This window comes from Giraffa tippelskirchi, chromosome 14, assembly GCF_054371585.1.
Source record: "Giraffa tippelskirchi isolate mGirTip1 chromosome 14, T2T-mGirTip1v1.2.pri, whole genome shotgun sequence".
Classification (NCBI taxonomy): Eukaryota; Metazoa; Chordata; class Mammalia; order Artiodactyla; family Giraffidae; genus Giraffa; species Giraffa tippelskirchi.
Window position 1 is genome coordinate 51,567,192 of NC_137288.1, and position 22,800 is coordinate 51,589,991.

The window sequence follows — 22,800 nt, forward strand, 5'->3', positions numbered from 1 at the left end:
AGAGTCATTCTAATAGCTATGAAATGACAACTCTGGAAGGTAGTCAGGCTGTGCTGAGGAGAAAAGATCGCCGTTCGTTCGAGCTGAGGATGCAGCTGGAGACGGGAGGACAAAGATCAGGGAGGACAGTGCTCCGAGAAGGGGACCCCAGAGTCTACGTGGGTTACTCACAGGACCTTGGCCAATGGCTGGACTGCACATGTGTGTGAGGTGAGACATGGTGGAGAGCAGCTGATACAGAGCTTAGAACAAGACAAAGATAGGGCTGAGACGGTAAAGAATCGCCTGCAATGCGGGAGACCCGGGTTTGATCCCTGGGTTGGGCAGATCCCCTGGAGGAGGGCATGACAACCCACTCCAGTATTCTTGCCTGGAGAATTCCATAGACAGAGGGGCCTGGCGGGCTGCAGTCCATGGGGTTGCAAAGAGTCGGACATGACTGTGCGACTTTCACTCAAACTGGAGGACACACACCGCTGGAGAACAGAAAGACCAGAGTGGAGGGACCTCAGTAACACCTTGAGGATTTGACTGAGACACCAAAAAGGCACATGCTAGAACCATGTCCTAGATAATCGCTACTCCAGACAAGTTCTAAAAAAGGCTAAAATAAAGCCTCAACAAGATGAAGAAGGACCACCAGTAATCAACTGTCTGATAAAATAAACTATTCTTTTTAAAGGAAGACAAATACTCCCAACTTTGTACACCATATCATTTGTTATGTTCAACACAGAATAGAATTTTATTAGATATGCAAATAAATAAATGAATGTGAGCCATACACAATTTTTAAAAAGTCCTTCTCTTTTAAATTTTGTAATGCAATAGTTTGCATTTCAAAAGCAAGGAAACCACCTCTAAACACAAACAAGGCAGGCCAAGCGCTCCCAGCTCCAGTGTGCAGGAGAGCTAAGTCTTTCTCGTTTAGCTATAGCTATTGGACCAAACCTAGGAATCCTATGTGGAATTTAGGTCTAAAACTGACAAAGTAAAAAGAAAATATCTTTAAAAATGTTTTGAAAGCAGATAGACATGATTTTTTATGTTCTCTATTCAACATTTTCCCCTTACGTTTACATTAAGAAATATTAATTTACTCTTTCCAAGGCTGCATATAATTACTGACAATGAAAACAGTGGAAATTTAAAAAAGTCCTTTCTAATCCAGTGACATGAGGCCCCCTCCCCACAAGAGCCATCTAAATTTGGAATTTATAACCAAATTCTGTACCCATATATGTCTTTATGAAAGATATTTTCATATCTTTGGATCTTCATAACTTGGGAGGAAAATCCAATTTTAAGAATTCTAACCAGATTTTCATGTTACTGAAGAAGAGTGGCAGTTTAAGAATATTTACAAAGAGTCCTTTTGTAATGCGAAGAATCATTCTGAAAACCAAATCATCTCCAGCACTGTATTTCATGCATTTATGATTTTTCACATATTTGGGTTTGCATAAAGCTGAGTAAATATATAGACCCTTCTTGCCCAGATTCTGATGAACTGGAAAACAAAGGTCGGAAAATGAAATTGGCCACTGTCTCAAATTCCTATCCTTAAACAGACAGTGAAGCTTCCTGATGGTATTACCACTATATGCACTAGTTATTAATGATCAGTAAAATAACTGAGACACTTAAGAACTAGATCAGCACATAAATAACCAAGGACAAATCCTTCATGCAACTCCAACGCTGGCGATTGTCTGGACTTGCACTGTCTTTCTTGCTTTGCCTCATCATTTACCATCCAGTTCCAGTCCCCACATCGGAGACTTCCTCTGGATCCGGGTGCTCTGTCCCTGCCTCAGTCATCCAGCTGCCTCCAAGCTTCCTGACACCTTGGCTCACACATCTCCACACCTCAAAAACTGTAGCTGAATAAGATGCATGGTGGTAATTATCACCCCTCTTTGTTCCTTTGGGCAGTTGGATAATAAGCAGCTATTTATTGGGGAACAGTGGAGCTCAATTTAATGCTCAATCACAATAATTTTATTAGCCTAAGTAACTATTATGCTTGTTTGCTCCTGCTGTATGGTTTTTAAATTTTTAATTTCCATTTCAACAGGCTTATTGGATACATGTATTTTATTGTCAGAGGCCTCAAATCTATTTCAAAGGCTTGTGGTGAATGAATTATAAGCACCTATATGTATGACGTGAACTTATTTAGAAAGAGGCTCTACTGTACCTGAATCCATGTAGCTTTAAATGAATACGGTTTCAGTTAATGAGACTTAGCCTTGAATTTCATTCTAGAAAGAAGAACTGAGTTTTCATGCATTATCCCAATACCCATTACTCGTAACTATTCACGCTAATGAGACCACAGTGAATCTTACTTCCAAAGATGCAGGGCTTTGCTGGGGGCCAGATGGGAGACGCAGGAAGAGGACTGAGGCCAGACACCTGTTCACGGCAGGACTAGGACGCTTGTGTCTCATTTTCACAAAACACCCCACAAGGTAAGAACAGGCATGCATGGTAAGGCGAGGGGAGTTCTTTTGTTGTGAACTTTTGCGTTCCAGGCATAGTTGCAAAATACACACACACAAACACACACACACACATACATTCTTGTTTAATGACCACTATACATTGTTTTCGTAGATGATGGAAAGGAACCTTTTAAGAGGTTTGCAGGGGTCAGACAGCCAGTAAATGGCAAAGTCAGACTTAAGCTGAGAAGAGTTTACTGAGAGAACCATCCAGAAATAAAAATTGTGAGGTTATCTGGGAGCACTCTACCCAAGAACCTACTGTAGCAGAGAGAAATTACATTTTTAAAATAAAAAAGACATCTTCTGCCATTTGCAGTGACATGGATGGACATAGTACACACTGTCATACAGAGTGAAATAAGTCAGAAGGAGAAAGACAAATATCATATAATGTTGCTTATATGTAGAATCTTGAGAAATGGTACAGATGAATTTATTTGCAAAGCAGAAATAAAGTCACATGTAGAGAACAAATTCTTGTAGACACCAAGGGCAGAATTCAATCTCCCATGAATTGGGAGATTGGGGTTGACATATATTACACTACTGAATACTATGTATAAGATGGAAAACTAATGAGAACCTACTGTATAGCACAGGGAACTCTACTCAATGCTCCATGGTGACCTAAATGGGAAGGAAATTCCACCAGAGGGGATATATGTATGCATATAGCTCATTTACTTTGCTGTATAACAGAAAATAACACAGCTTTGTAAAGCAACTAAACTCCAACAAAAATTAATAAGAACATAAAATGGCATTTTCATAATGAAAACAAAGCAACATGGAATAAATAACACAGGACTGCCATCCAGAACTACCCACAGTTTTGCACATTAAACATTAATTTCACGTTGAGTTGATCTGCTTACTATACACTATCTGTGTCTATCCAGGCAAGAACTGATGTCGAGGGACCATGAAGGAAAAGAATTAGAACAAAAGAGTCGATATACTTTAAAAAAATACCCTTGCCATGTAATAGCTCCATTTGATACAAGAAGTTCCTGAGATACACAGGGGGCAGGAAACGTGCATTTCCAAGCAACTGATGGGGATTTGAAAAGCTTGACTCTCCCGAGCTACTGCTCAGTAGTTGGAACCATCAGCCCCTTCGTTCTTTTCTTCCTTCCCACTCTGGGGAAATCATCTCCGTTCCCTTCCCCCACTAACCTCCTCCTTCACAAATACAGCTACCTCACCTCCTATCTAGTCCATTCCTACAATAAGTATTATGGAAAACAACTTGTCATTAAGTTAAAAAATCAATAGTTTCACCATAGCCAATCTAAAATTCTTTCATTTGTCAAGGTCATTGCCCAATTCATCCTATTTCTTGGGCAGTGGTTTTCAAAATTTAGTAATAAGCAAAGTACCAACTGTCCCCTTCCCCATCAGGACTCGAATTTGGGGCTGGAGGAGTGGACATCAGGAATAATACCTGGAAATCACATTTTCTTAAACTACATGTCCTAGATTACTCTGAAGATGGTTTCTGGATAAAAACTTTGAAATGCCTCTTTAGGGGGATACCATGGAACAGTTGTTTATCAACTGAATTTGCCATCAAACTCAGAGTTATAGCCAAAACAATCAAAATAATGTAATTTTTTAAGGCCATAGACTTTTTTTTAGTTTTCTAAGATAATGAGTCCAAGAGAAACCTGGTGGAGAGCCTAATGCAGAGGATGTTCAACTCTCAGTGTCTCCATTTCTGATAAATATGTCTACATAAGTTTCTACTTCTCTATTTCTACAGTTACTGCTATAACAAATACAATTAGATTATCCCATAAGATATATTTTTGCCATAGGATTCTTGCAAGAAATAAAAATGCCAAATTTCTAACAGCATCCCCGGGGCTTTAATCTTTGTTAACAGATCTTTAAATATTTCATCAGAGTTGGGCATGAAACAGCCACACTTGGGGCTCCATGGCCAGATGCGTGGGCAATGTCTTAGGAAGAAAAACCTCCTTCATAAGTGGTGTGAGGACAAACTCTCTCAAAATGAGTTGATGGTTATAACTAACATAAATATTTTTAAAAGCTCTGCCATTAAGATTTGTAAAGTTTTAAGCACTGAAGCAGCTCTGGCTGCAGGTTTCTTGCTAATGTTTTGGAGATTTCTGTGGCGATATATTCTGGCTCAGGCTTCCCTGATGGCTCAGTGGTAAAGAACCCGCCTGCCAGTGCAGGAGACACGCATTCGGTCCCTGGGTCAGGAAGATCCCTTGAACAAGGAAATGGCTACCTACTCCAGTATTATTGCCTGGTAAATCTCATGGACAGAGGAGCCTGGCAGGCTACAGTCCATGGGGTCGCAAAGAGTCGGACACGACTGACTGAATGACAACCATCCGCCCTCCCAAGTCAGTTAGGCTCTGCTAATGCCCCAGCAGGGTGGGCTTTGGTTAAGGAGCTTCCCCTAAAGGCAGCCCTGTTAAGAAGGATGGAGTACCCTGATACATTTCCAAATGATTCCTCTGCCCCTTCCGCTGCCAGACGTGTGATGGGTGTTTTCTCCTAGATTTACAATGGTTGAGCTCCTAGTTAAGCTTGGTCTAGCTCCTATTGGTAAATCTCATAACACTTTAAGTGCCTCCCAACACAACTTGGTCCCCTGGAGCTTTGAACTCCGAGCCCCCGGTAAGTCATCAATTATGGTTCAGGTCCTCCTGCCCAGCCCTGGTTCCCAGGTTGGCTTCTGCTCAGCAACTCTGTTCCAGTGAGCTGTGATGCCCAGTGTCCACCTGTCTGTCTCTCCAATCTTGGGGGCAGTGAAGCTGCCCTGTGCCCTCGCCTCACTTTTGAATCCAAGAAGAGCTGTCAGTTTTCAGTCTGTTCAACTTTTCCTTGTTGTCAGAACAGACTGACAACCTCCAAGTTCCTTCCACGTGGAATTTGAAACGGGATGTTTCCTCTAATATCTTTTGTCACCAGTACCAGATAATATTTGGAGTATATGTGGTGAAGCATTTTAACACTCTATTTGTTGGATGAACAAACAAGTGAATGTGTAAATTCAGGTATGCCCACTCAAGTTATGTAAATGGTACTAAACAAACACATCTAAAGAGCCCATTTAAGTTTAACCAAAACCTTATCCATTTATTTTACAGACATACCTCCGGGCTACCAACGCTTTTTTCCCCTTCAAGTAAGATGATATTGAAACAGGTGAAAGTTGCTTGGAATTCTTCTGAGGCATTTATTCTTTGGGATACAAAAGGGGACACATGAGCCTCTAGATGACTAACATGTCATGGATTAAAATAAAAAATTGTTTTAACTAAAATTGTGATCTCTCTATATTGAAGGGACAGACGGAGGGAAGAGCGTGTATGTGGGGAACAAGTGGGTGGGGGAGGGAAGAGGCTCTGTCTTTCCAGCAAGGATCTTACAGCACATCATGACTGTGCAGAAAAAGGCTATGTTTGGAGTCACAGGTAAACACTGTAACGATTAGCTCCAGGAAAGGAGAGTGGGTGCCTCTGCAGAGTGCAAAGAGTGGGAGAAGGTCTTGGGGCTAGTGTTCAAAAACAAAACTAGGAGTGTTACTTTTTGCACTTCGTATATGAGTAGCTTTGATAAAGATATAAACAAAGTTTTTAAAGATGGGGTGTGTTATGAATATAAAGTTCTCTACAGCTTTCTCATATTTCCATGCACCACTCTCTCTGAAACAAGTAATCCATCCGGCTGACTGCAGGAGACTTCTCCTCTTTCCGTGTATAACGGAGTGATTAGTTCAACCACAACAATGTGTTCGGAAAATGGATTACATTTCTGGAGAAAATAAAACATGTTCAAGCCAGTGCATAACTTTCAAGCAATGGAGGAGAATGAATGTTTGCAATTAACGTGTTTGCTCATGTTTCCTTACGTATTTGTTCGTAAGTCAATATCAGGAATCTAAATTATGTCTATTGAAAATACCTTAGTATTAGAGCCCCCATGGGGCGCTTGGTACAGGAAAAAAAAAAAAAGACAAAATTATTCACAAGCTATTTATCTTCTAAAACTCCACAGGTCACACAGCTTAACATAATGTAAAGTAAAGTATCATACAAAGATATAATCATCTCAAGCTAGTTTTCTAGTTTATTTTAGATATAAACCAAAAGAAATCATCAATGCCAACCAGAAACTATTTCCAGTGTTTCAGTTCATATGGTCCTGAATATTTATGCCTATCCATTCATTTCTTGCCTTTCTCCCACTTTTCTACCTTGAAAGCCTTGGTTCTGAAATCTGAAATCAGCAACTGCTGGCCTTCATACAGATAATATACCAGTTCTGCCAACCTCCACACAGATCATCCTTAATAAGTAACTAATTATATTTTACATTATGTTTATGATCATATACAAATATATTTTAATATAATCATACATATGATTATGTTTATACTTACATGAAAACTAAGATCATGGCATCCGGTCCATCACTTCATGGCAGATAGATGGGGAAACAGTGGAAACAGTGGCTGACTTTATTTTTCTGGGTTCCAAAATCACTGCAGACGGTGATTGCAGCCATGAAATTAAAAGTCGCTTACTCCTTGGAAGGAAAGTTATGACCAAACTAGACAGTGTATTGAAAAGCAGAAACATTACTTTGTCAACAAAGGTCCGTCTAGTCAAGGCTATGGTTTTTCCAGTGGTCATGCATGGATGTGAGAGTTGGACTATAAAGAAAGCTGAGCATAGAAGAATTGATGCTTTTGAACTGGGGTGTTGAAGACTCTTGAGAGTCCCCTGGACTGCAAGGAGATCCAACAAGTCCATCCTAAAGGAGATCAGCCCTGAATATTCATTGGAAGGACTGATGCTGAAGCAAAACTCCAATACTTTGGCCACCTGATGCGAAGAGCTGACTCATTGGAAAAGACCCTGATGCTGGCAAAGATTGAGGGCAGGAGGAGAAGGGGACGACAGAGGATTAGATGGTTGGATAGCATCACCAACTCAATGGACATGAGTTTGGGTGGTCTCCGGGAGTTGGTGATGGACAGGGAGGCCTGGCGTGCTGCAGTTCATGGGGTCGCAAAGAGTTGGACACTACTGAGTGACTGAACTGAACTGAATTGAACTGATACTTATTATGGCTTCCTGGGTACCTCAGCTGGTAAAGAATCCACCTGCAATGCAGAAGACTCTGGTTCAATTCCTGGGCAGGACGTTCCCCTAGAGAAGGGATAGGCTACCCCCTCCACTATTCTTGGGCTTCCCTAGTGGCTCAGATGGTAGAGAATCTGCCTGCAATATAGGAGATCTGGGTTCGATCCCTGGGTCAGGAAGATTCCCCTGGAGAAGGGAATAGCAACCCACTCCAATATTCTTGCCTGGAGAATTCCAAATACAGAGGAGCTTGGATGGCTACAGTCCATAGAGTCACAAAGAGTTGGACACAACTGAGCCACTAACCCTTTCCCTGGTGGCTCAGATGGTAAACAATCTGCCTGCAACAAAGGAGACCTGGGTCAGTTCCCCAAGTCAGGAAGATCCCCTGGAGAAGGGAATAGCAATCCACTCCAGTATTCACTTGCAATATAATTAATATTGAAATTTAAATGTAAATATTTAATATTTTAACAGAGTTACTAGGGATCTTAGCCCCTAATAGATGATCTATAGTCATCTTAGCCATTTTCTTTTAAAAATGGTTTTTTCAATAAAGGGACAACTATGGCATCAGATTCATCATCAGCTTAAAAGCAGGCACAGTGGGAAGAGGCCTATGGAACTGATGACCGCCCACATGCTGTATGGCCCGAATAACGGCCATCCCAGCCAGATCAGGGCTTCTAACAGGAAGGTCTCTGATTCTCCACTTGATGCTCTGTGGTTCTTAGCCTGGAGTTGCCATGATGGAGAGCACAGGAGGACCAGTAAGGAAGACAGAGGCCCCAGACAGGACATCTGCAATAAAGATGCATCTGACACAGGCAGCTAGGAGAAGCGCCGAGAAACCCCAGTCACCCCGCTCTAGATGGGCAGGTAAGCGGAGCCCTTACTGCCCCCAGCAGAGCGGCTGCTCCTCCCAGTGTGGGGCAGGGGAAACACTGTGGTCTGCGGGTCTCGTCCATCAGCCTCCAAAGTCAGCGTCCATCAACATGTATAGTGACGCTGTCTGCTCTGGGCTGGTCTGCAAAGTGTTCTTTAAAATTCCATTTGTTTTGCAAGCACGGGAAAACCAGGCTTTGTCTTTGTTTAGGCAGCTGAGAGCAAATCCACCTGAGCTGCGGAAGGGGGTCCGGGCTTGGCTGTCGGTGGTCCAGGGAAGGGAGGCAGGTTTCGGTCCAGCCTCGGAGCTCCCGTCACCTCACCTGAAGTGTGGAACCCCAGGACCCGTGCACCCCAGAGATGGGGCGGCTAACACCTCACCCCAACCAGGTGCTGGATTACCTACTTGTATAATTACCCAGTAAAGCTGAGCTGACTGACCTGCCAGGGTTTTACTCTCTGGCGTTAGGGTTGCCCAGGGCCAAGAGCAGGGCAGAGGGTCCCGTGACCCCATAATCCGTTTGGGCAGATCCACCAGGATGAGTCAATCACGCCAAGTCTGAGTGAGGAACAAATGCAAACGTATGCAAACAGCAAGGTCGGAAAAGCCTCACAACATTTCTGCAGCTGAAAAATGGCTGAAATTTATTTTTATTATGAAAACATTATTTTAGGGGTAAAATATTTTGTGGCTGAGGCGAAAATAGTCTTAAAATTCCATGTAATTCCTCCTCCTTCTCAGTTTAATTTCTGCAGATGCCTACAGCTTATCTGATTGGCCTTATTAGCTATTCCATAAAGCCTGGTTTTGTTGTACTAGAAAAACAAAATGGAATTTTAAAAAACGCTTTGCAAACCAACCCAGAGCAGACAGAGTCATCATACATGTTGGTGGATGCTTAAGGTCGGCAGACAAGGGGCTGAGGGGGCCAGCTTCCCCGCCCGAGGACAGCTCCTCTGTCCTCTGCACTCCTGGCCCACTCCGCCCACAGGACTCAGCCTCCCCCACCCCCCTGGCTCACACATCCCTCTTGTATCTGCATCCCAGTCACACAGAGACTAATGTGTGTTAGTTGTTCAATTCTGGTCTGACTCTTTGCGACCCCATGGACTGTAGCCCACCAGGCTCCTCTGTCCATGGGATTCTTCAGGCAAAAACACTGGAGTGGGTAGCCATTTCCTCATCCAGGGGATCTTCCCGACCCAGGGATCGAACCCGCATCTCTTGCATCTCCTGCATTGGCAGGTGGATTCTTTACCACTAGCACCACACCTGGGAAGCCCTTATTCTTAAATAAATGTTGTTTCTGGAGCCCAGAGAAATGGAGACACTGCAGTGAGCCTCAGCAGAAGGGAATCCTGGGTCCAGCACTGCCTTGGCTCACAGGTGGTGACATGAGTTATGAAGAGTGATCAGAGCAAAGCACATCTCTGAACTCGCACTGCAACACTTGACTGGGGCAGCTTCAGAGCCTCAGAATGTCTGGCAGGAAGGTGCTGGGCGAGAAGGAGCCCAGAGTGGACAACACCCCAGCTGAGGAGCTGCCTCCAAAGCCAGCAAAGGAGGAGTGAAGGGGACACGAGGGAGCACCGCACAGGGGCCAGGCTGCAGGTGTCCTGAGGGTACTACCAAGCACCAGTGCAAACTGGTTGATTCCAGAATCCTGGATGCAAATGAGAAATAATCAGTGTGGAGACCAGCGAAGGAGAAGATATGCACAAGGTACATCAATTTGGGGCGTGGGGTTGTGTGTTCATTGAGGAAGGCCCTGCTGACACACTGACGGGGGGACACATGGTGCAGGCTGTCAGAGGAGCTTGCCTCGGTGCCTGGGAAGCAGAGAGATGAACCCAGGTTTCTGGTGGAGAAGCTTAAGCCAAGCGAAGTGGGCCACCACCAAAAGCAATGGGGGCCCTTCATGTTGCTGACAGTTTTCAACATTGAAGTTACATTTATTTTGAGAGAAGGAGGTTATTACTACTAGAAAATCACTAGCAACCATCACTGTGCAGAATCCCAACCATTCGTTATCCATTGTGTATCCATTACCATCCTTGGCCCCCGTTTGTCACGTGCTTTGTCACTAGGATAATGGCCTCGAAATGGGCTCTGCCTCCCTGACACCATTATCATTGACATGACTCATTGTGTCAATATTCCAAGGGAGACAGCATCATACATAATGAAATACTGTGTGATTCCAGTTATTCAAATATTATATCATTCTTAGCTATGCTCATAGCTATCGTGTTGCCTATTAAAAGTCTGTTAGCAACACAGAAGCACCAATTAAAATCCAATGTCCCATGTGGTGTTATACTCTTTTATGGGGGATTATGTAGAGGAGATCCAGTTAATGCCAAGGGTTAATGCACATTTGTTTTGATAAGGAATGAGTCATAAGTGATCCTTAATAATAGTAATTTACTGCCAGTAAACAACTTATCAGTCCATTTTTATTTACAACCCTCATTCATCTATTCATTCAGCAAGTGTTTATTTGGATCCTGTGAGATGCCAGGGACTGGGGCAGCTCTACAGGCACAAGGACATTGAGAGTATTTGGGAAACCAAGAAAGAAAAGTGCTTCCTCCGCAACTCAGACAGTAAAGAATCCACCTGCCAATGCAGGAGACCCGGGTTCAACCCCTGGGTTGGGGAGATCCCCTGGAGGAGGGCATGGCAACCCATTCTAGTATTCTTGCCTGGAGAATCCCATGGACAGAGGAGCCTGGCGGGCTACAGTCCATGGGGTTGCAAAGAGTCAGACACGACTGAGAAACTAACACACATACCAGGAGCTTACATTCCAGCAGCAAAATGTGATAAAGAACTAAACACACGGGTGTGTAATCTAATGTCAGATTAAATTTACACAAGAGGAAAGTGAATGCTCTGATGGAGCTGGGATGTTTCTCCCACTGAGGCAGGCAGAGGCTCCAAGTATGTGTCCAGACCCGGGTGGGAAGGAGAATGGCCATGAGGACGGGGTGATTCCTCTTTGCATTTCCTCAGTCTCCCCATGAAGGAGAAGTACGGAAAGTTGTGAGGGTAGGGGGAGAGGGTGTGAGGAGACAGGGCAATGGAACAGCCTCTTTGGAGGCGGAGGCTAGAATGGGCTCGGGGGCCCCAAAAACCTGCAGATGTGACTTGAAGGTCAGACCCCCTTGGGATGGCTGTCTTCTCAGGCCACGGGACACAATGTGGCCTCACTCAGAAGTTTGTAAACAGGTAGCTATTAAAGAAAGGGCAGAAATCCCTTCCCAGAGGAGAGAAGAGCTGCAGAAGGGTAGTAGAAATGGCAGAAGAGGAAGCGATGGCCAGGGACAAGGCACCTGTGGGGAACAAGACGACAGCCTCTGCTTCCCTGGCGGTTCTTGATTAAAAGCCTCCAACTTTGGCACATTCACATAAAATCGAGCCCAATTCCATTTATTAGAAAAAACAAACAAAAAAAAAACAAATCGACTGACTTCACAAAGCAAATCTTTGTTTAAAAAAAAAAAACATGAAAATGGAATTCTTTGATTTCCCTGATTCTATCCTGCACATTACCACACTACCTCTTGCCTTCCTGCAGCAGAGTTCCATGACTGTGAGACCCAGACGCACCGGCCATCCGTGCAGAAGGGCTCTGCCAGATGCTAAGAGTCATGAAACAGCTGTCACTGCCTGCACAGGTCCTGAGTGTGGCCGGTTCCCCAAGAAAGAAATGAACACGCATTGCCAGGGGCATAAGAAAGGGTAGTGCATGACCATCCCTGGGAGGTGGAGAGTGGAGGGTCACCATCACTCCAAAGAGAACTGTGGAAATCAAGTTCAGAGTCACCCACCCGATCCTTGCAGTTTTCTAAAACACACAGCTATCTCTCAGGTGACAAAGGATGGGAGGAGACAGTGAGCTGAGAATGGAGCGTACAGGACCTAGTCAGGTATACTGAGAGTTGTTGGAAAAGACCCTGATGCTGGGAAAGATTGAAGGCAGGAGGAGAAGGGGACGCCAGAGGATGAGATGGTTGGTTAGCATCACCATCTCAATGGACATGAGTTTGAGCAAACTCTGGGAGATGGTGAAGGACAGGAAAGCCTGGTGTGCTGTAGTCCATGGGGTCACAAAGAGCTGGATATGACTGAGCGACTCAACAACAACCACCACCTAAAGGCAGGTGCTCCAATTCACATGTAAGTCCACTTTGGTATCTCTGTGCAGCATGGACTGACAGGGTCTCAGGGGTGCAGAGAGCCCAGCTGGAAGGGAAGCATAGTGGTCCTGAGAGAGCTGATGCCCACTTTCATTATGGTGGTTGTCATGGAGATGAAGAGACGTAAGGAGACGAGGGACACAGTACCAGGAGTGAGAATCGATAGGATAAGGTGGGGGCTGCACACAGCTATTCTGAGACAGGTAGGTTTTAGGAATGGCTTCCCAGTGTCTGAACCGAGCAAGCTGCTGGGTGAGCTGCCGTTTAGTAAGCTGCGGACACCGAAGGAAGAAACAGGTCTGGGTCTGTGTGCCCCAGGACATGCTCACATGGAACATGTAAGTGACATCAAGTTCCGGTTAAATACAGGACTGCAGCTCTGTGGAGAGGGCTCAGGTTCAAATGCAGATTCTGACTCAGCAGGTCTAGGGTGAGGTGGGAGCCCCCCATTCCTAACCTGCTCCCTGGGGACGGGAGCCCACATTATGCAGCTGCAGGAAACCTTCACCTGCATGGAAGCCTGGAAACCACCCCTCCCAGTTCCATCCTGAAGCTGGGATACTGGATACAGTCGGTGGTGCCTGTGTCCACTCTGTGTCCCTCCTGAGTCTGTGATCGTCAGCTACTCACAGGGCCGTGACCCTGCCTTGCCTGCACCTCCGGACCCACCAGACAGTTCAGCTCCAATTCCTCTCCCATTTGCTTCAACCTAGGAATCAGACCCGGGTCTCCTGCATTGCAGGCAGATTCTTTACCGTCTGAGCCACTGGGGAAGCCCCAAAGATGGTTTTTATGTCTGACTCTTTGCGACTCCATGGACTGTATGTAGCCCTCCAGACTCCTCTGTCCATGAAATTCTCCAGGCAAGAATACTGGAGTGGGTTGCCATTCCCTTCTCCAGGGGATCTTCCTGACCCAGGGATCGAACCTGTGACTCTTGCATTGCAGGTGGATTCTTTCCTGTCTGAGCTATTAGGGAAGCCCAACTTCAACCATCCTGCAACACAAATCCACCCCCTGTGTTTTCAAGATCCACACAGCCCATCTCTGTCTGGCAAAGCCCCCTCGGGGTGAGGAGGAGACCATCCCCGTGAATGCAGCCTGGTCCCTTGTTTCCATAGCCCATGCCGGCTCTGCCAAGGAAGCAGGATGCACACAGACAGGTGAAGGCCAGGAGAGGAGGTGTGGGCGATAAGTCTCTAAGGAGTAGAAGCAGAAAAGGATTTATTCCAGCTGCCTGAGCTGCAGGCCCCTGCTCCCTGCAGCTGAGCCCCGACAGTGCCACAGCCGTGCAGTTAACCATGATGCCCCTGTACCCAGGTCCAAACACAGATCTGCAACAGTCTGCCTGCCCAAGCGGCTCTTGGTTAAACTAAGTAGATATATCTGTAGTGTGTGTGCACAAATACACATACATGCATACACATGCACACAGTTTAAAACATTAAATCTGAGTATCCTTTGTTTCTACATGATAGTAAATAAAGGCATTTGGTGTTTGGAAATGCAATAAAACAAGGCATGTTGTACACTTTCTCTAAGAGAGGAGAGACTGCTCTTCTTGAGCAGCCATCTGCCCCCCCCCCCCTGCATCTCTGCTTGCTGCACTGTGGTGGGTGAACGTGTCTCTGCCCTGCAGTCGACACTGCTCTGTGATATAACTCATCTCCCAGCCAGGTGGTGAGGTCTCGTCCCGGGCCCCTGGCTCCCAGAATGGTCCCTCCTACCCCACGGAGCTCAGTGAATCAAAGATGCCAACTGCATGGAAGGAAGGGCCAGCCTCTTCTGTTGTTAGTATCTTAACTTTACCTGACACCAATGCAGTAGGAGGAACGACGGTTCTTAGTGATATCACAGCCTAACCCCTAAAACCTGTGAAAATGTTTCTGTACATCATAGGAGGGACACTAAAGTGGTGATTAAGTGAAGGACTCTGAGACAGCAGAGACCATCCTATCCTGGGTTATCCTGTGGGCCCACGATAATCAGACATCCCTAGGCAGAAATGTCAGAGGGAAGGTTGGAGGTGATACCTGCTGACTTTATATTGTTTAATATTTAGAAGCTTTATATTTAAACAGATTGCACAATGAAAATTACAATACATATTCATTTTTGCATAGAAATATGATAGAATTATCAACAATAGAATTCTAATTTGTATTTATTTATTTTTAATTGGAGGATAATTGCTTTACAATATTGCACTGGTTTCTGCCATACATCCCCATGAATCAGCCATATGTATACATACCTCTGGGCTTTCCTGGTGGCTCAAATGGTAAAGAATCTGCCTGCAATGCAAGAGATGTAGGTTCAATCCTTGGGTCGGAAAGATCCCCTGGAGAAGGGAATGGCAACCCACTCCAGTATTCTTGCCTGGAGATTCCCATGGACAGAGAAGCCTGGCGGGCTACAGTCCACGGGGTCACAAAGAGTTGGACACGACACGACATGACTTACATACGTTTCCTCCCTCTTGAGGCTCCCTCTCACCTCCCATACCATCCTATCCCTCTAGGTCATCACAGGGCACCAGGTTTGAGTTCCCTGCATCGTACAGCAAATTCCCACTAGCTATCTAATTTTGCATATGGTAATATACATGTTCCGATGCTACTCTCTCTATTTGTCCTGCCTGCTGACTTTAAAGGTGAAGAAAAGCACCAAGAGCCAAGGAATAGACGATGCTCCAGAAACTGTCAAAGACTGGAAACTGGACTCCTCAGAGCTTCCTGAAGGGAGATGGCCTTGCTGAAACCTCCGCTCTAGCCCAGCAACACAGGGAAATATAATGTGCCAGTCTGTGTCACTTTAAGCCGCTGAGTTTGCAGTAATTTGTTACAGCAGCAATGGGAAGATAACACAACTTCATTTGCAAATAAATTAACCCGAGTGAGACTCCACCCATGCCCTGCTTGGAGAAGATCCCCCTTTCCCCAGTCTATCGCCCTTTCTTGTATCACAAGGAACAACACAGATTTTGTAACAAGGTGGGAAATGTATTCGCCATCCTGCCTAATCAGTTTATTCTGGGGTGTCTTCATTTAGTTCTTTATTTTTGAGAGATATTCTTCCAGGGGTAAAAATAGAGTAAAGCAGGATGTGAGAGAAAGAGATGATGCTCAGCATAATTAGCCAAGTGTCCGTATTAGCGAGGGCATTTGGGATGTCAGCGCGGCAGCTGGTCAGAAACGGCACACTTCTGTTCAGAGCAACAGCAGATACTGCGTCTCTTCCAAAGCTAAGATGCAGCCACACTCTCTGGTTCGCTCCGCAGGCACTGAGTCTAGACAGCGCCATCCGATGAGGCCTGAGGAACAAGTCTTCACTACCACAGCAGGCAAGCGGCCTCACACTTTCTGAGTAAATGCAAAGCTTGGAATGAGGTAATAAAGTATAGGGAATGGAGGGCCCTCCACTAACTCAGTCAAAAGTCCATTAACTCTTTTATTATTATTATTATTAATTTATTTATTTTAGTTGGAGGCTAATTACTTTACAATAAATGACCTGAAAGCATACATGCTCCCCAGGGTTCACTGCAGCACTGTTCACAGTAGCCAAAACATAGAAGCAGCCTATATGTCCACCGACAGAGGGATGGATAAAGAAGATGGGGTACATATATACAATGGAATGATAGCCATGAAAAAGAATGAAATAATACCATTTGCAACAACATGGATGGACCTAGAGACTGTCATACTGAGTGAAATAAGTCAGATGGAGAAGGAGAAATATCATATGGCATCCCTTATATGTGAAATCTAAAAAGAAATGATACAAACTTACATACAAAACAGAAAGAGACTCAGAGACTTAGAGCATGAACTTACGGTTGCCAGGGGAGAGGGATAGTTAGTGAGTTTGAGATGGGCATGTACACACTGCTATATTTAAAATGGATAGCCAGTAAGGACCTACTGTGGAGCACATGGAACTCTGCTCAATGTCATGTGGCAGCTTGCTTGGGAGGAGGGTTTGGGGAAGAATAGATACATGTATATGTATGGCTGAGTCCCTTCACTGTTCACCTGAAATTACCACAACATTGTTAATTGGCTATACCCCAATACAAAATAAAAAGTTTTTTTAAAGTCCATTAACCCTTGACACACAAACAGCATCCAGCCTCTGTGTACAAAGGCACGTGTACCCTGCAGCTTCGCTGTCTATAGCAGACAGTCAAAGAGATGCTTGATCCCGAAACAAGGGTTCAGAACAACCAGTGCTCCTTCATCGTCATATTTTATTTAAGAGGTTCCACATAGACAGTGTTCTGTGAAGAAGCTGTGAAATGTGCTATTTCTATTCTCCCGAGCTCGTGACTCAGCTGGCGCCTCCAGCCAAATTGTCACACGGCAGGATCTTGGCAGATCCTGCAGGTCAGGCTGGCGGATGAGCAGGTGAGGGTACCCGGGAGCGTGGCAGTGGCTCCAGCCTGGTGGCCAGCTCCCCGCCACCGCAGTTCTTCATGCTGCCGGGAAGGTTTCTGTGCTGGATACACTGACTTCCATAAAAAATGTGCAAGGTAAGTCTCCACACTGTTCTTGGAGAATACAACACCAGCGGCAGAGACACTGACTCTGGGAAAGAAAATACATCATGCGGTGGCGGGGGCAGAGAGATTAACTACCTTTACTCTGAAAATTAAATGAGTGACTGATAATCCACCGATGGGTTTTCCTGATGGCTCAGTGGTAAAGAATCCACCTGCCAGTGCAGGAGATGCAAGTTTCAAGTCCTGGGTTGGGAAGATCCCCAGGGGAAGGAAATAGCAACCCACTCCAGTATTCTTGCCTGGGAAATCCCACGGACAGAGGAGCCTGGTGGGCTACAGTCCAAGGGGTCACAAAGAGTCAGACGTGACCTAGCAACTGAACAACAACAATCCATTGCTACTAAGAAATATGCATTTAAGTCTAGAAAGTGTTGATCCGTGGCACCATCTCTTCTACCTCCTTGACTGACTGTATATAACTTACCTAAAACTAGATTAAAAATTAAATATCGATTTGGTTTTCTTCACAAATCAAATATCTGAAAAAATAAGGAAGGGGTCTAAAACTGCTTATACTAAAGGTAACAACACAGTGAGTTCATCTCACCATCCGATCAGCAAAGCCGATCTATTAAGACAGGAGCTGGCAAATACAGTTCCCAGGCTAAACAGGGTTTGGCCCTCATTCTGTGCATGCCAGTGGCTAAAAATGGTTTTTACATTTTCAAACTGCTGGGAAAAGAAAACAAAAAAACAAAAGGAGACTATTTGATGACACGTAAAATGAATTGGAATTGTCCACAAAATAAAGTTTTCTAGGGACCCAGCCACGCTCACAGCTTCCAGGTAGTTCATGGCTGCTTTTGTGCTAAACCACAGAGACAGTGGCTGCGCCAAAGACACACGGCCCCCGGGACTGGGTCACTTTCTGCCCTGCACAGGTGGAGATGCCATGCTACAGGTGAAGAGCTCGGGCTGTAGACCTGGGCTACCTGGTCCCCATCTGCTCTGCTACATAGAGACCCTGTGGCCTCGGGCAAGTCGCCCAAGCCACCTGTGCTGGTTCCTCCCCGAGGCTCCCTTGTGGGGTGGCCACGTGGACGGGGAGAGGAAGAGGCAGCATGGGGCGCCACACCCAAGGGAGCAGCACAGCAGTTATCACCGATCACTGCTTGTTGTGACCGTGGTCGCACAGATGTACTTGCTTCAACTCTTCCGGAAATCATGGCTGATGCTAATTGATACTGTCACTTACTCGGAAAATTATCTTTTCATTAATGGGTTATAATATTTTTGAAAGTTGTCCCAGTCTCCTTCCCAAATGAAGACGGTGATCAATCACCGCGGCACCGTAATGGCCATTAATTAGAAGGTTAGCTCAAAGGACTGTCGTTTTAAATGCTGGTATCTTCTTTTAGCCTCGTATTTTAAAACCATTTTCAAAAATGCGTCCGTGTTGGAGACACTGCCAAGTGACAGGACGCACTCCAGACTCTGCTCCCTGTCCGACAGATAATTACACCGGGCCCTGGGGGGTCAGGCGACATCCTCGAAGCGCTGGCAAGCCTTAATTACAGCGAGCACTCACAGGCTTGTATTTGGACTTTTGCTTTGCACGAGTCCACCTGCAGGTGTTTTCAAACAAAAAGCTTTAAACTTATTGGTCTGACCTAAAATTCAAACTAGCTTCGAGTCCTACACATAAACCACTTACCCCGACAATTCCTCTTGGCTATCATGCTCTTGTTTCATTTAGAAATGCCACAAATACATAATCCAGTTAATGCATTAAATATGAAAAGGCTTGCTGAAGAGACTCAATTTATTAATGATTCAGTAGAAGTTCCCAAAACATCTATTTGGAATTCATTTATAATTCATTTCACAGCTTAGCAGTGCTTCCCACAGGGCAAATATTTATCAAATATTACTCTGTTTTAAGTTCTCCCTTTACATTTATTTGTAGAGGAATACATTCCCCCCCCCCCAAATTAAGGCTAAATTTCCTAAAAGCATCCATCTGTCTATTGTAATTTAATGTACAATTCCTGATAAGGGGACAGTAATGGATTTTCAGATATAACAGAGTACAGTGTGCAACAAAACAAAAGAACAGTTATGAACCATAATAGTTGGCTGTAAACTGAACACAATACACACTGAGTACATCATAAATATTTATTAGAGAGTAACCATGGTAATTAATATACACCGTAATCCACGGCAACCCACTCCAGTATTCTTGTCTGGAGATTCCCATGGACAGAGGAGCCCGGCGGGCTATAGTCCATGGGGTTGCAAAGAGTTGGACACAACTGAAGTGACTTAGCACTCAGCATGCATATAGTCAAGGAGAAGTAATATCTTAAAGTCTTGCCATTGTAAGAAAAACTTCACAGCTCACCTACCAATGAACCACACAGAACTGAATCCATATTTTCAGTATGAAAGCCTATTAGGACTCTGTCTCTGACACGAGACCAACACCATCACATCCACTACTGTCACTACTATTACTACAACCACAAAGCAACCATTGCTGCATCCCACTACTCTTGGCCAAGATGTAACCTAGTGGTCACAGGTAATAATTCAGACTCTTTGGATCTAAACACATAAGGCCCAATAGGATACTTACAAAATAAACAAAATAGATAGTAACAAATGTTGGCAAAGATGTAGAGAAACTGGAACCTTTGTGAGAGGTTCCAATGAGAATGTAACATGGTGCAGCCACTTTGGAGAACAATTTTAAACAGAAAAATACCATAAGACCCAGCAATTCCCCTCCTAGATGTGTACCTGAGTGAAGCGAAAGCATGCATGCACACAAAAACACACCCAGATGTTCACAGCAGCATTATTAAAGTAGCCAAAAGGGGAAACAACCCAAATGTCTATCAGTGATGAATGAACAAAACGTGATACATCCATACAATGGAATACTATTCAGAAATAAAAAAAGGATAAAATACTGATGCACGCTACAACTTGGATGAAACCTTCAAAACGTTACAGCAAGTGAGAGGCCAGACACACTGGGTCATATATCACATCATTCCAGCTGCTGTGAGGATACACTAGTGCTTATAAAGCCCCAAGAAAAGTGTCTGACACTATCATCACGATCAGTACTAAGATTGTGTCCATGGCACATCGCATGTGCTCTGCCAGCATCCGCAGAGATTCCAGGAAGACTCACTGTTTTGTTCTCCAGGGAGCCTGGGCTCGTCTCCTGTCCCTCTAAAGCTGGTGATTGCTTCCATGAGGCCCAGGGCCCCTGGGAGAGCAGCCCAGAGCACCCACACTGACCAATAACCATGGTGGTGGCCACTGAGGCCCTAGAGAAGAGGCAGGCACAGTTTCAGGAGTTTTGCGAGGCTCCTTATCCCGATGCTTATAGCCAACCTCCCAGGTGGGCACTGCGGGCCACTGCTCTCCAGAGGGGGGAAGGGCAAATGTGTCAGGTAACCACGAAGTTACTAACTTGGTTAAACAGGAGTCAGAGCTGGAATGAACCCACCAGGGTGACCTAGGCGCTTTCCTGTGCCGGAGGCCACCTTAGATTTCCTGGCAGCTGAGCTCAAGGGGAGAGTGCTCTGTGACTCACACACCAGACTCCCATTCAGTTAGGAGGGTTTCAGGGTACACTCCACGCCACTGAGCACCCCAGCACTCACCAATTCATTCACACGTACACTCAGCATCCATCACTGCCAGGGATAAAGACAGTCCTTGAGGATACTGACTTCAAAAGAGAAGATTACAGAACAATAGGATCAACACATTCATAAAGACGCAGATGGATGCCTCGGGCCAAGAGAAGGCAGGGAAAGAAACTAATCTCCCTACTTGCAAAGACAGCCTCACCCTCCACCTTTAATCGCCTTGAACAAGAATTCAGAGGAAAAACCTGATGCTCATTTTCAACACCCTGTATCTTTGGGAACACTGCTGAATAGGACTTGAAGCCATGCTTCTGAGTCTTCTCTGTAATCTGTTTCTATTCAGACAACTGGGCCAGCCCCCAGACCATCTCCTCCTCTCCACCTCCGGGCGCAGGAGGAGCATGTACCCAACTGAGGGCCTGCCCGGGGAGGGGCCAAGGGAGGGGCTGTGGCAGCACGTGCTGCAGGAGGTCAGAGGCTCCTTGGGGGACCTCAAGTTCTCCACAAGCCCCAAGACATGTATGTCATTTCAAGACGGATATATTCTGGCAGACCTAAGGGTGTGTGGAAGCAATTCACCACACATTTTCTAAAGCCCCATGTCACATCTTAATTTAGCCCTAAAATCCTAAAGGGATTTCCATCATGCCCACAGCCATGGAGGTAACATTAGGGTTCTAATCTTGTCAGAAATCCCAGATACTTTTCGACTTTTTTTCCACTAATAAAGGACAAAGAAGACACATGAAATACTTCTTTGGAAGGATCAGTGAAATCTTAAGAGATTTTAAAAGTTCATTGCTGAGATAGTAAATAAAGAAGTATACTAAATTTACTTTAGGAGCTAAAGGTTTTCAAATGGTATTTTCAAATGATATTTCAAAAGGTAATACTAACCCAATGTGATCACACAATAAGCTGGCAAATATGTTCAATTGGATACTATTGTATTATGTATATTAGGAATCACAGGAAAATAATCTGTCGATTAAAATTCTAAATAACATTTGATCTACTATCAAGATTAAGCTTTTCCTAGAAATGCGGAGATTTTATAAAGGAAGTTAAGTAAGAATATAAAGAAAAAAACTGATACCCATTTTCAGTAATGAAATATTACTGAATTTATAATTATGAGATCCAAAGATCATTCCCATATTAAGCACTATAGGAAGAGTAAACAATAAAAAGCCACAAATAAGAACTTAATATGCTTAAAATTAAATTTAACATAAACATTAATAACAATGTATGTGGGATAGAACACCTGTAACATATTCCTGAATAGCATTTAGCACAGTTACTGTTTTCACCTGTCAGAAAAATAAAGGACATTGCCAATATCTGCTCTTGATAACCTATGGCCAAGCCAAATACTCACCTCTATATTTTACTAAAATATATATGTATACTGATTATTCTCTATGAGATGAATTAGAAGTTATTTCAAATTAGGCAAAGAGCAAATAAGATTTCTTTTCAATTATATCCAACTGTATATCCAACTTAAATACATCTTTATTAATAAAGCCTATAAATATTCATTGACTTCAATTTTTTTATTAATATGAAAATAAACTGTGCTTGGGTGGAAAATGAAATTTGAACTGTCATATGCTGTAGAAGATTTATTGAATTCCACAGTTGCTTTCAGCTGTCTGTATAAAAAAATGAAAGGCTTTCACTTAAGGATAATTTAATTTCGAAGATGTGTATATTTTTAAAAAACACAGATGTCACAACAAGGATGGTATAGAAATCTGTGAATTGATTTTCACTTCAACATCAAGTCTTTTGTTTGACTAGTAGAGAACAAGAAGGTAATCATTCTTAAGCTGCTTAATGACAACAGTTTCAAGAAAAATCTGATGATACCAACAAAAAGAAGCTTTTTTTAAAAGGAA

The 22,800-nt window shown here is 44.2% G+C and overlaps 1 protein-coding gene across 1 annotated transcript in view; it reads right to left on the bottom strand.

Annotated features, from left to right (window-relative positions):
• Window positions 1-22,800, bottom strand: part of L3MBTL4 (L3MBTL histone methyl-lysine binding protein 4) — a 227,270-nt gene that overhangs the window by 113,939 nt on the left and 90,531 nt on the right.